General features: G+C 46.7%; 1 protein-coding gene across 24 annotated transcripts in view; it reads left to right on the top strand.

The window, feature by feature from the left end:
- Positions 1-12802, top strand: part of ADGRL3 (adhesion G protein-coupled receptor L3) — a 439175-nt gene that overhangs the window by 230375 nt on the left and 195998 nt on the right. The window lies entirely within an intron of this gene.

Below are 12802 nucleotides of genomic sequence, written 5' to 3'. Positions count from 1 at the left end.
GAGAAAGCGAGAGAAAGACACTTGTTTATGTGAAGGCCGTCCCTCTGTTTGACTTTGTACAGCCAGAAACTAGAAGAAAGGCCTCAGTAGCGCGTCCAAGTTTGTGGTGAATGGCTCCTTTGGGTGCGGAAGTGAGCGCCGCGGATGCTTTCAGCCGAGGAGAACAGTTAATGAGTGTTTCTCTGTTCTGCACTGCTGGAATGAGACACATCCCTCTTTCTAGGTCACTAAGCTAATCAAGTCAAGGATTTCTGTCCATTGTCCTCCTTATCAGTCACAGCTGCATTTGCATTAGGGGGCTTTCTGTTTCTTTAAGCCTCATTCATGTACTGATTTAAATCCCTTTCCAAGGCTGCAAAAGCAAACGCGTTATATGGCCATCTCCCGACTCAAGGCAAAACAACTTACAGTAGAATATGTTGAGAACCAGGTGAAAACAGAAGATCTGTGCTTTGATTTGTCTGATCCGCGTGGCTAAAATGGGGGCAGAACAGGAAGGAAGTTACATGTGTGAAGTGTGATTTGTAGCTTGGTGTCGTGTCGCATCAGTATCAACGTGTACCGTGTAAGGTGCGGTTACCTACATATATAAGAAGTTACCCTTGGAGTTACCTAGGGACTGGTTATTCTATGCTATGGGAAATTCTGCTTTCACAGAAACAACACAAGACAATTCTGAATCAGCACGCGATCAAATAGTTGTAAATTGTCCACAGAACTGAATTTCCTTTGAAAGAAATGTTTCTGTTGATTCAGAATATCTTGCCTTTCGAAGCTGTGCTGTCATTTTTAATGATAGCCCATAAAGCGCGTTTTAAGGTGAAAAACTCTTTTTTCCTAAATGACAATACGCGACTGACACCTTCCAGCACAATCTACTCGTTCAATAATTCATCATTTTCCGAGGGAAAGCAGTCCATCAGAAAAAGTTTGACTGTGAGGAGTACTTGGATTTAACTGTGTTGGTAAGCATACGCAGTTGTTGTTCCGATGGTCGCATTTGAGCGTCTGAAGAAACGCAGAGATTGCTGGAGCAATGCAGCATTTGTAGGTAATAGCTGTGCATTCATCTAGTATCGGTGGTAGCTCTGTGGGGTCTGTCTTTATTGACTTTGACCTGCTGAGTATCCGGATCACTAAATAGGCCAGATAAAACTATCTCAAACCTCCAGCGTACTTGGGAGCAGCTGACGGACAAGCTACGGCTTATTTGAGTGGTTTAATTATTCTTATCATTTGTCCATGTTAACCTGTGGTTTCCAGAAGTGCCCTTTGATTAAACTTCTTTGACTAAATAAATGAATTGACAAGAAGGATGTCCCTTTGCAGCCCTTTGAAGCGTGGTACAAAATTATGTACCTTTTCCTGCTTTAGGTCTGCTTCCTGCTTTCTCTCCCACCCCACAGCCAAGTGGGTTTAGGATGACTCAATATGCACCTAAATAGCTTATGTAGCAGCAGCTCTCATGGAAGAAAATACAGATGCTCTATAAGCCCTAGTAGCTTTTGCAACTCATACTGGACCCCTGTCTCTGGTCTGGTCAGCATTAGATGGCTTTGCCAAGGCAGTTAAGCTGGTTGACAGCATGGAAAGAAGTTGTGCCATAGATACGATGTTTAGTATCGTATATAGGGTATATATTAAGTAACTCATTTTGTCGTATATTAAGTAACTCCTTTTGTCGTAGGATCTGATTTCCCAGAGAGGACGAGGGAAGCTCTACCAGCAAAGGCCCTCTTTCATCAGCCTCACTGACTTAGTTGGTCCTGTTGGATTGGTTTATTTTGGGTATGGCTATAGCAAAAAGAGGATTTATATGTAGCAAGCCCTGTTTCTTTAAATGCAAATGCTAAACCAGATTCATCCCACCTTGTTCCTCTTGATACCTTTAATCAAGAAGGTTTAGGAACTCTTCTCACTTAGGCTCCTTCTACAGACCTCGGGCAGAGGAAACTCCTCCAGACAAGGTCCTCTTTCTTTCTTGGATTGCGCGGGGTCCGGAAGGCTGCCCGAATTTAGAGCATCGTTTTGAGCGTCAAATCTATCGCAGGATCAGCAGGCTAGACTGCAAGCTTATCGGGTCGGAGGCTGTGTTTCAGCAACCACGTGGGGCTTTGATTTCCCCCACTGAGGGTGTCTCATTGGGCTGATGTAGTAAAAATAATCATCCTCGTTGGAAACAGGTAATGAGAAATATGGTCAGATTTGGTAAGTGTATTGCTACAATAAAATAAAGTAGTGATGTCAGACCACCAAAGCTGCTGAGCAAATGTAACATATGGCCCATTATTTACTTTTTCCCCCTAAAATTTATGACTGAAGATTCACCAAACAGGAGCAAGGAGCTTTCATTTTGCTGAGAGTGCTTGTCTGCTATTTCACTTTCTGTAACACGTTCCAGGTGAATGGACAAAATGACTTATACTCCTACATTTTTTTCCAAATGCAACCACGTTTTAACACTTACATCATCCAGAGAAAGTGCTGACCACTTGTCACATCTGAGAGTATCCTCTTTAACAAAACAAAAACCAAAGCAACCTATGAACCAATTTCGTGGTATTGGGCATCATGGTGTTCCTTGATGCAAATGTAACTGCAGGGGCCAAGGCACAGGGGATTTGATTCGCTGCGGTGTTTCTGCGCTTAGAGACTGGAATAACTCTGCCAAAATCGATGCCGTTGTACCGATGTACAAACAGAGCCTGCCTGGGCTGAATTTCTTCCCTGGAGGACAAAACAGCCGTGGATTTACTCACCTAGCAAGTCATCCTCTTAATTTCACTCATGTGAGCAACCGTTGTTGGCAGGGGCATAACGGAGTCTACGCTCTTGGCCTGATTTACTATCCCCTTTCAGGCGATCTGCCTGGTGTTTCTCTTTCCAGCAGAAACCGCCTCGTGCAGGTCACCCCACCTCACCGCAGCTCGCTGATGCAATCACAGCAATTAAACTACGTTGGTGTCGGCGTCGAGCCTTTCCCCTTCCCTGTTGTTTTATGCCATGACCGATGCTATCTTGGTTTTACTTCGTTGCAAGGTGGCAGTTGAGAGGGCAGGATGAGTGACTCTGCAGTAGCACAGGACCTAAGCGTACGCCGGCTCTGCAGGTGTTAAGAGAGCCGCAGGAGTGGAGCGGGGATGTCCTCACCTGGAACGGAGAGGAACTCGGGAGGAAGGAGGAGCGGAAAGGGCAGGGGAAGCGAGCAAGGTCAACATGCCAGTAGCTACTGCCGGTGGTCTCTGGCAGCCTCATCAAAAGCAAAGGACTGAACAGACCTTGAAAGTACTCTGTAGGCATCCCTGGATGGTAGAAGAGGCTGAGACAGCGGGATGTTTGCCTCCTTGTTGTCGCTTCCATTTCGTTTCTGTTGATGAAGAGAAGACATCTATTGTCTCTTAAACGGATGGGAGTTGCTTGTGTGCTGGAGTGGGGCTCTCCAAGCTGTCTTTGCAAAGCCTTTGCTGGCATTAAATCATCTTTGCAAATAGTAATGATAGTAATATATTTTTCTACGTTTAAAAAAGAAGAGAAGGGGATGGGGCTGCATGCGATTTGTTGGAGAGACCATAGTAAAACTCGCAAGGGGTGATTCTCGGTATCGCAGAGTTAAGAAGAGAGCCCGGGAAAGTTAGCGGGAGTGAGTTTGCCGCAAGAGGAGAGCGTGCCGGGGCTTTGCTTGGGTCAGCAAAGGACAGCGCCTTGATGGTCCCTGCTCTAGCTGATGGAGAAATGGCGCATATCAATCCCAAAGGGGATTTATCCTGCCAAGCTCTGCCTGCAGCAGATGGGACGTGTGAAGGTGTTTGGGTAGAAGGGGGAGGAAGGAGGAACAGCAACGACCTGTGTGAGACAGATCCCAGGTGGGAGAGGGTGGCTCTAGAGTGCTCCCCTCCCACCTCTCTTTCTTCCCACTCTATCCAGATCATCATATAGGATTTACTGAAGTTGTGGTTTTAAATTTGTGTAACTTAGATGAGCAGAAAGTCCCGTCTTGGCAGTCCCTTGTTGGAGCTTTAGCGCTGGCTTATTCAGTTTTATCATAAGTCAATTAGGATCAGGGAGACACTAAACTGATTCCATCACTCTTAACTAGAGGTTTGTATCAGTTTAACTAAATTAGCTTAATTAAATCAAACACTACATCTAAGTTACTGCCGCACTGCATTCCTTGAAGAGTGTCCAGAAAAGGTGCCTGTGCTTTTTCGCGTGTGCGTACACACAGGAGGCCTGTGTATCCTGGATGCGGGTGCAACCACATGCAAGCACCTTTCTAAATACCGATGTGCGTATCTGGGCATGTATACGTTGCCAATTACCCAGATATCGCCGCTAATGGCGAGACGTAAATCCCCCTATAAATTCGGCATGCTGCTTTGGCAGCTCTGCTGACAGCCCAGTAAACAATTTCTATGCAGAATACAATTTTCTAGTTTAGGAATGGAGCCACTTAGATTAGAACTCAGCGTTTTAGTGAGAAATGTCTAAAACGTTTACATAACCTATTTACATATGAATACAAACATTACAGGCTTTATATTAACAGCCCTTGTTGCTGCTCATTACTATGCATAGAAAAAGACATCAGCATTTCTAGTAGCATCTACAAAATTATAAATATGTGATAGAGTAATTACTGATTTGGAAATCCAAATTATATTAAAGTGATTGTAGCATCTGCGTCTCCAAAAACCTCTCCATTTGTCAATTCTAATCTTTTATTGCTTAGGCAATAAACATGAATCTGATGTCTGCTTACATAGGTCTTTATGACCTCCCCCCGCCCCGAACCCCTCTAAATTAAAGAAGAAAGTGGGAGAAGGAGAGTTTGGTTATCGAGGAACCTGAAATCGGTACTCTGCTGTTTCTCTCGCCTTTTCTTTCCCCTACACTCTCAAAAATAGGAGAACTGGTGGTAGCTCTTGCAGAGTTATCTGATGCAGTCAGAAATCACCAGGAACACCATGCTGGAGCAGATGAGATTTTGTGCCCGAGCTCTTACCTCTGGCAAAAATCACGGAGGAAACTCCCCTCCAGAAACGGAGGGCTCAATTTGGGGCTGATCCTTTGCTCCTTTACCGCAGACTGACTTGAGTAAGACAGATGTGAAGCTCCTGCAAGACAGGGGAGCGTTTGGCGCGCTCTGTGCTGTAAGTGAATGCAGTTCGAGTCTTGCTGCGGTGATTGCAACGCAAAGCAGAAATCGGGGGCTGTATTCGGAAGCCCTTAATCACAATGGTGCTTTGCTCCCCAAATAGTCCTGATAGGTCTCAGCAGGTTTAGGTAGCAGATTCCAGGCTTCAGTAAATAGTAATGATAGTAATATATTTTTCTCATCTGTGGAGCTCATAAGGCTTTGCAACGAGGTCAGGATAATGCTTCCCGTTTTGCAGATGGAGCAAAAAGCTGGCCACAAGATGAGTGATGCCCCCAAGGTCATTACCTAGAAGCAGAAATCACGGTAGAGGCCCCTCAACTGCTCCCTGCTTGAGTCTTTTAGCCACCAGGAGACACTGCCTCAATTGTGCTTATTTGCAGCAGCATCTACTCCCAGGTTTGTCATTCATGGACTGAAATTCTGGTCTGAGGAAGTTGATAGGAGACAGTTTGGGCACAACGTGTTTTGCTAGACGTAGGGGGGTGCGTTGATGCCACGGGTGCTTTGATCAGCCACAGGTGGATTGAGAGAGTTGTGATGACCTTTCAGAAGGTCTTTGAGAAGGGGTCTGTGTCTTTCACCTTGCCTAGAGAAGATGGAGGATGAGTGCTTTTTCTGTATGTTTTCTGTCATGCGTTCCCTGATTTTAGTTGCGCCATCCACTATTTCCCCGTTGACTTTAATTACTGTGCTGCCTCTGTTTTTTCATCTCCCTTTGCACCTTCTGCTTGTACCACACAGGGACTTGAAGCCCTTTATTTGCATAGTAACAGTTCTGCGAGGTGAAATGATGCTGGGTAAATAAAGCATTCATCACACCTGCAAGGCAGGTTTGAATAAAATCCCGCATAGTTTTGCTGCATGAGCAGTGAAAGATCAGAAATGACAAATGGGTTGACAAATGGTGTGCAGTGCATAAATAGTGTTATTTATTTACTCCATCGTGTTGGAGTAAGTGAAACGAGACTCACCAATTTTTTTTTTTTGAGAGAGATGTCAGAATATTTGTAAAGGCAGAGGCCATAAAAGCCAGATTTTAGCAGCGATTCCACAGATTGAGGTTTCTTGCAAGCGCCCGGGTCCTTGGCACTGCTGGGCAGGTGGCCTTCCGTTAGAGAGCAGAACCATCTCTCTTTCCCAGGCTATGGGGTTCTTGGCTGTAGCCTGGTCAGAACAGAAGGGATTTTTTTTTTTTTTTATTGGTCAATATTTTAGGTTTTGCCTGTCAATCTGTTCACGCTAAACTGTTTCTCAGCAGTGTCTGTATGCCCGCTCTGGCCAATTCAGTATGCTGAAAGGCACTGCCTAATTTGTACGGTGGTTTAAAAAGCCTAGCGTGAGTCCAACGCTTGTAAGAGCACTTACAGCATAAGAAGAGAGCCTCATTTTCTCAGTTTATCTATGGAATATCACTTTATTTATTTATCTATTGCAAACAAGAAAGAAGAACTTGGATGCCATCTGTGAATTAACAGACTAGTCTTGTTGAGATGTCCTCACCCCCAACTGCTGTTTCCAGCGCCCAAGCTCCAGGTCACTGCTGTTATTCATTTCTGACTGGTAAAATAGTTTGGAAAGCCAGGCTACATTAAAAGAAAACATCTTTGGTTTGGTTCCTGCTTCCCCTCCCGTGAGTTTACTTTCAGATGGGATTAGTGAACCAACCAGGAATTGCGTCAGCCGGAAAAGGGAACAATGAACTGTGTTTTGGGGCAAAAGCCTGCAGAATGAGATCCTAACGATTGCCATCACCACTCCTTAGGTTCATGATGTGAAGCTCTGCAGCCAAGAGGTGGGAGGTGTTTTATTTAATGCATAGGTGTTCACTGATGCTGTACTGATACACGTCAGTATGCAGGTCTTGAAGTCATCACAATTTTTAATGGCATTACATGGAACAGAATACATGGGGTTTTTGGTGTGTATTCCCCCCCCCCCTTGCTGCTCTTCCCCATATGTAAATCGGTCAAACATTTGCCAAGCCAGATGGCAGCATCTGACGCTTTATCTTAGCTGTCCAATATTCTCTAGAAAGTTTGGGTGCCGTTTTCCACCCCTACCTAAATGGTTGCTCAGTTACTTAGCAAAAGTGGAGCCGTTGCGACAGGGAGAGATTTGACTTCTTCTCATAAAGGACATTCTCCTAGAAGATGGGGAAACTAGTGTTTTAAGGAGTTAAATCTGACTCTTTTGGATCCTCAACAAGTTCTGTGACTGCTGGACTACTGGACAGAGCAGAGATTAAGTGGTTTTAAGGGACAAGGCTTAGAGCAGTGCGCTCAGCCTTATGGTCCTGGTGGGGTGCAGAGCTGATGCGGTTCTTAAGCCTGCGAGTTGTTACAGTGATGTTAGTAGTTAAGTTATTTGAGGTGTTTTGGGGATGAAACCTGTCAACTTGCAAGACTAAGCGAAGCTGGCCAGTTGCAAGCGAGGATAGTTCAGAAGCCAGATGTTTCTCATCACCCTGGGGAGGGGAGAGGAACTGGAAAGGCACCAAGTCCTATCAGAAATTCAAAAAACCTCTGCAAGGAGCAAGTGCCCTCTAAAGAGGGGGGACAGTGAGCTAATGTGGAGGTGTTTCACTTTCTGTAGAGGTGTTGGCCAAAAGGCTCCAGCCTCAAGCACGTCTTCCTTAATAAATGGGAATTAGTAGGCCTCCGGGGCTTTCCAGGATCTTCCTGGACGTCTCTCCTGTTACCCAGTACTCAGACTTCACCTGCCTAATGTTAGTTGTTTTGGCACGTGTCGCTAGCCGTGCTGTCTGGAGAGCGGTTCCCCTGAGGTGAAGCAAGTGGCCCTCCGTAAGGAGGCTTCAGGGAGTGCTGCAGAAGGAGGCAGTCGGCTCTGTGCCGGCTCCGGGGAGTGCTGCTGTCGCCTCCGCACCCCAGTCTTCGCCTCCTTGAGACAACAGGGCAGGTTATAAATAAATATGTCGACGGAGCGCTCGTGGATTTGGATGCGGTGAAGAGTCGGGTAGTGGCTTTATGGGCTCAGTCATCCAATGCAGAGTTCAGCAGGGCCAAAAGCCAGTTGGCAGGTCCCCCCTTGCCTGGGGAACGTGGCAGGAGCCCTTGTGCAGTCAGAAGAAGTTGTTTTCTGGCTTTGTTCCCAGTGCTGAAGAGCTGCCCAGCGATGACTCCTGCTTGGCGAGGGCCACCTCTTGGGTTTCCTTCTGCCTGGAGGAGAAATTTTCCCACGACCTCACCGAAGCTTGCCTGAGCATCAGTGAACCTGCTTGTCCAATGGGCCTGGGCAGCAGGTGAATGCTTTTGTCCAGATATTTCCATCTTAAGAGCTCTCTTGTTATTTAATAAAGGCTAGGGCCAGATTTTCTCCCCCAAAGCAGTTTTTTTGGTAAGCCGGAGCAGGGGAGCTGTTAGTGGGAGGGCAGGAGGACAAGGCGAGCATTTGAGCGAGGATGGTGGTGAGGATGCAGCATTTTTCTGATGATCAAAGAAGTTGGCCACAGTTAGGACGTAAGAGAAGAGTGTAGCTGAATATAAACCTGTGGCTCGTGTGCATAGAGTAAATATCTTTATTAAAACATTTAAGAGCAGCTTTAGGAGGATAGTCAGCTTGGGGATTTTCTGCAGTAACAGGAACTGTTGCTGCACACTGTTGCTGTGTGGATTTTCTTAGTACGTGAGTATCCTTGATTGTACAGTCCCGCTACCGACTCGTACCATGGTAGCGGTTAGTGGTGCCAGTAAACGACCCACTGAATCCACTGGACTTGGATGAGGTGTGTGGGGAAGAACGACTGTATGGCCAGCAGGATACTTTCCCCAGGGACGGGTTGCTTTCTTGCTTCTTGTGGTAGCTCAGCTGAAGGGTTTTCATCCTGGCGGGGCTGAAGTACTCCCAGCTCAGCCTACAGGCTTGTTGGGAGCGGACTGTGTTCCAGTAACATAAGATATTAAGTAATATAAGATATTAGATCCTATATAAGATCCTATGGGGTATCGGGGCATGAATAACAAGGTATGACCTCTACCAAGTAAGCGTCAGAGTTAGCCCCCTTCTAGGAGGGTGAACGCAGGAAAGGAGCGTGGATCTACGTATCCCTCAAACGCAACGAGGAGGCATCTGGAAGAGGGAGCATGCTCGGCGGGGAAATCCCGCTGCAGGATCCAAAAGCTTCACGTGGCTGCAGCAGTGCAGCCTCCTTGTTGTAAAATGGAGGACTTTACTGGCTTGTATTAAGTAACAGAAGCGTAATTAAGTTTCTCTTGAATGTAATAAAGCGATACGGCCGAATGTAGGTCGGTCCCGAGCAATTGTTCCACTCGTGTAGCAGCTGCTTAAGTGATGCTCAAGTGTTAAATAAGAATGCTGGATTTATTTGTTTCTTCATTTATTTATTTTTTTTTAAGGGGCTAAGTGGTCTCCCCCTCAGGGGACCGTGAGGCAAGCCTTGCCCCTTTGAACCTCATTAGTCACCAGCGAGTGCTGGCTCGGGAACGCTCTTTAATTGCTCGCTTGTGCCGTCGTTTGTTTCCTTTAACCTGCTACGGATTAAAGGCGGTTACAGAGGTCTGTTGGCTTCTGTTGTACAACAATTTCAGATATCTAACAGCGGGCTTTCCGCTCGGGTCTTGACGCCGTGGGGGATGCGCGTGCTCCCCTCTGCCGCCGGGGCCTCGCTTGCTTTTTCCCGGGTGCCCCTTCCATCGCTCACGCCAAAACTCTCGGGTCGGGGAGCTTCTCGGGGCCGCGCGCTCCGCGCAAGGGATGTCACGAGCTGTTAACGTAACCCGAGCAGTCTCCAGATATCTGGCTCGCCATTTCCTTCAGGAAATGTGAAACCTGTGAGTTTCCAGGCTGTAGCAGGACTCGGCTTTTGCTTCCAGCCCGGATGAGTTGTTTCAAGCCAGCGCCTTTCTTCTAACGTTTGACGTTAACAATCAGAAGAAAACTAGATCGTTTTAAGGCGTTTCAAAAAAGGATGTTAAAATTTATCTCCCTCTTTATTAGATCCACTGCGCCGCGGCACCCGGTGGCTTTAGAGACGTTAGTAGTGAAAGGCAGAGCACAAAACGAGAACGACGGAAACGATTTATGGAGACATCTGATAAATTTATCCTTCGTCTTTACCCTTTCGCTCATCTCCCTGGGCTTTCAGCTGGGACGCTGGAGCGGCGTCAGGCACGTTTGCGAGAGTCGGCTTGCCGGAGACGCGCTCCCTGCCCTGGAATGGGGATGTCCCAGTTTCTGCGCCACCTAAGGCTCCCGTGCGCTCCTGGCCAGGGTGGGCTCTTTTTTTCCCCCCTTCCGCAGGGCTATCTGGAATTGTTTGGATTACCGAAGCGACTGGGCGCTCTGCAACGTAGCCCGCTGCCTGAAAAGCGCTTGCCAGCCAGCAGCTTTTCCGTGAGAAGCGGGTAGTCCCACTTCTGTGCGCTTCTGCTGCGAGGGGAACCCAGCTCTTGGCAAAATCCAGCTGGAGGCAGTGAGCCTTTGCGGGAAACCGAGCCTTGGAGGAGTTCTTCCTCAAAGGAAGCTTCCTTATGTATATCGCATCCAAATCGGTGTATATAGCCCTAGATGCCAAACCTATACGTATGTGTAAAAGGCAGATGGGGACTATACTGTGCAAATGCCCTTTCGGGAGGGTGACCAGAGCGAGTAGGGCAGGGAGAAGAGCTGGCATGTGCAGGTGTAGCTGAAAACTCTCACGGGAGTGCTAGGGAAGGAAAAGTGGGGAGGAAACGGCGGGGTGAGCATGCGGGGATGTGTGATCCCTGACTTTTCTCTGAGCTTTGTATCGAGTCCGACATTAGAGAGTCTCTCTATAGCTGCTGGACAGCCATTCTGAAAAATATATCCGTCCATCCAGTTTTGTACTGTGGAAAGTTTGATGCTCTGCTTAGCTGTTTGGAATAACTTTACAGTGGTAGTTTCAAGTCATACATCTAAGACTAGGCTTTTTTTTTTTTTTTTTTTTTTTTTTTTTTTTACCCAATTGCTTCACATATATCCTTTGGCTAGGCAGCGGTGGGCTGGAAAGCGCAGGAAGGTTTTGTGATGTTGCACTTTCTCTCAAGCTCAGAATCAAAGTGCAAGCTGCCTTTATGCAAGCTTTGGGCTGGAGATCAAAGAGATAGAGTTGGCTACATTGGAATTTTAAAAAGCCTTTTTTTTTTTTTTTTTTGGAATATCAAAAACACGTTTGCTTCATTTCAGGACTTTTTATTTTAACAGAAAGTTTGGTTTGTTTCCGTTTGTTTGTATTACTTTAATGTCTGAACTGCAGCTGGGGCCAAGACAATGTCTGTGCAAGGTGCTCTACAAACTCAGGATCCGTTGAAGGACAATGTTCCTCCCCCGCCATCCCAGCCGTCCCAAGCAAGAGGCTGAGGGATGTTTGCTTCCTTACCTAAAAACGGAGGATCTTTGCTTTAGAATCACTGCGGTATCATGCTGTTTGCAAGAGTAATGATGGCAGAGGTTGCTGTGTTTAGAAACGATGCTGCATAGGTGCCTTGCGTTCACTCTTGAGTTCATCAGGGTGTTACCCAGCTTTGACCTGCTGTGCCATCTGGTTACATTTGCTTTTGTTTTATTTAGTTATTATGTTAAATTTAAAGTCGAGAGCCATATGCATGATTTTGGTCCCAACCTTCTTTATTCGTAGAAGTGAAAGGCTAATATATGAAACCTACCAGCCGATGACTGTGGATTATTTTGGTCCGTTTAGAGACGATATTTAATCTCTTTTCCCTCTTGCAGGAATTGGTCACTGATGGGAAGGGGGGGAATTGGTTGGGGATCTGCCACAGCGTGACAGTAAATGGCAGGGAAAACAGTGGGTTCGAGACCTGACCCCGGAGCGTGTCCCAGTAGAGGAATACAAGGAAAAGTCCTGTCCTGGGGGTCGCCTGCCCTCAGCCTCAGGTGTGAAATACTCTGTGGATACAGCGTTTCTGCATTAAAGAGTGCTTCTTCCAACAGCAGGGTCGGTACAGGGTGGTTTGGGTAGTTACAGTGCCTTCTGCAAGGACGTGTAGGTAGTGGTAAACTCAGGACCTGAGCTCACTTAAGTTTTGTAGAGAAAATAACCCTTTGCCACTTATTCCAGCTATTCAGCGCCTTATGGCTGCGCTAAAGGAGGAGGAGGAATGGGCTTTAACTTGGGTTGGCTTGAGTTAAAATGGCAGTGAAGACAAAGTAATGTGGAGAGCCAGCTGCAATTCAGCCCAGACCTCCGCTAGGCTTCAATTTGACCTCCTAACCCAAATTAAAAGCCAGATTGTTTTCTCTTCACAGTTATTTTAACTTGTGTTGATACTGGCTAAACCAGAGAGCCTTTTATCGTTTGGTTCGTTTTAGGTGTCTCCCGTGATACCCCGTTGGTCTTCTGTAAAGTGGATTTTTATTAGGGTAATGCTAATGTTTTTGTTGATGACATAAGTACCTGCAAAAGGGGAGATGTGCTTCTTTAAAAGATGAGCTTTACTGCCTTGAGGCTTGCCTGGTTTTGTTTTCAGCTCTGTGGGTTGGCAACCGCCCAAAGATGTTCGCCTGCCCTCCGGACTTGCCCTTGCCTGTGTCCTGAGCTCCTCGCAGCTCGAACGGCACTGCCGCTACTTCGGAAGTGCTCCACGCAGGTCGGTTTCTGTGCTGACCCAAACCTCTTGTCCAAAT

This window comes from Struthio camelus, chromosome 4 (genome assembly GCF_040807025.1).
Source record: "Struthio camelus isolate bStrCam1 chromosome 4, bStrCam1.hap1, whole genome shotgun sequence".
NCBI classification, from domain to species: domain Eukaryota; kingdom Metazoa; phylum Chordata; class Aves; order Struthioniformes; family Struthionidae; genus Struthio; species Struthio camelus.
This window is presented reverse-complemented; position numbering and strand designations above follow the sequence as displayed.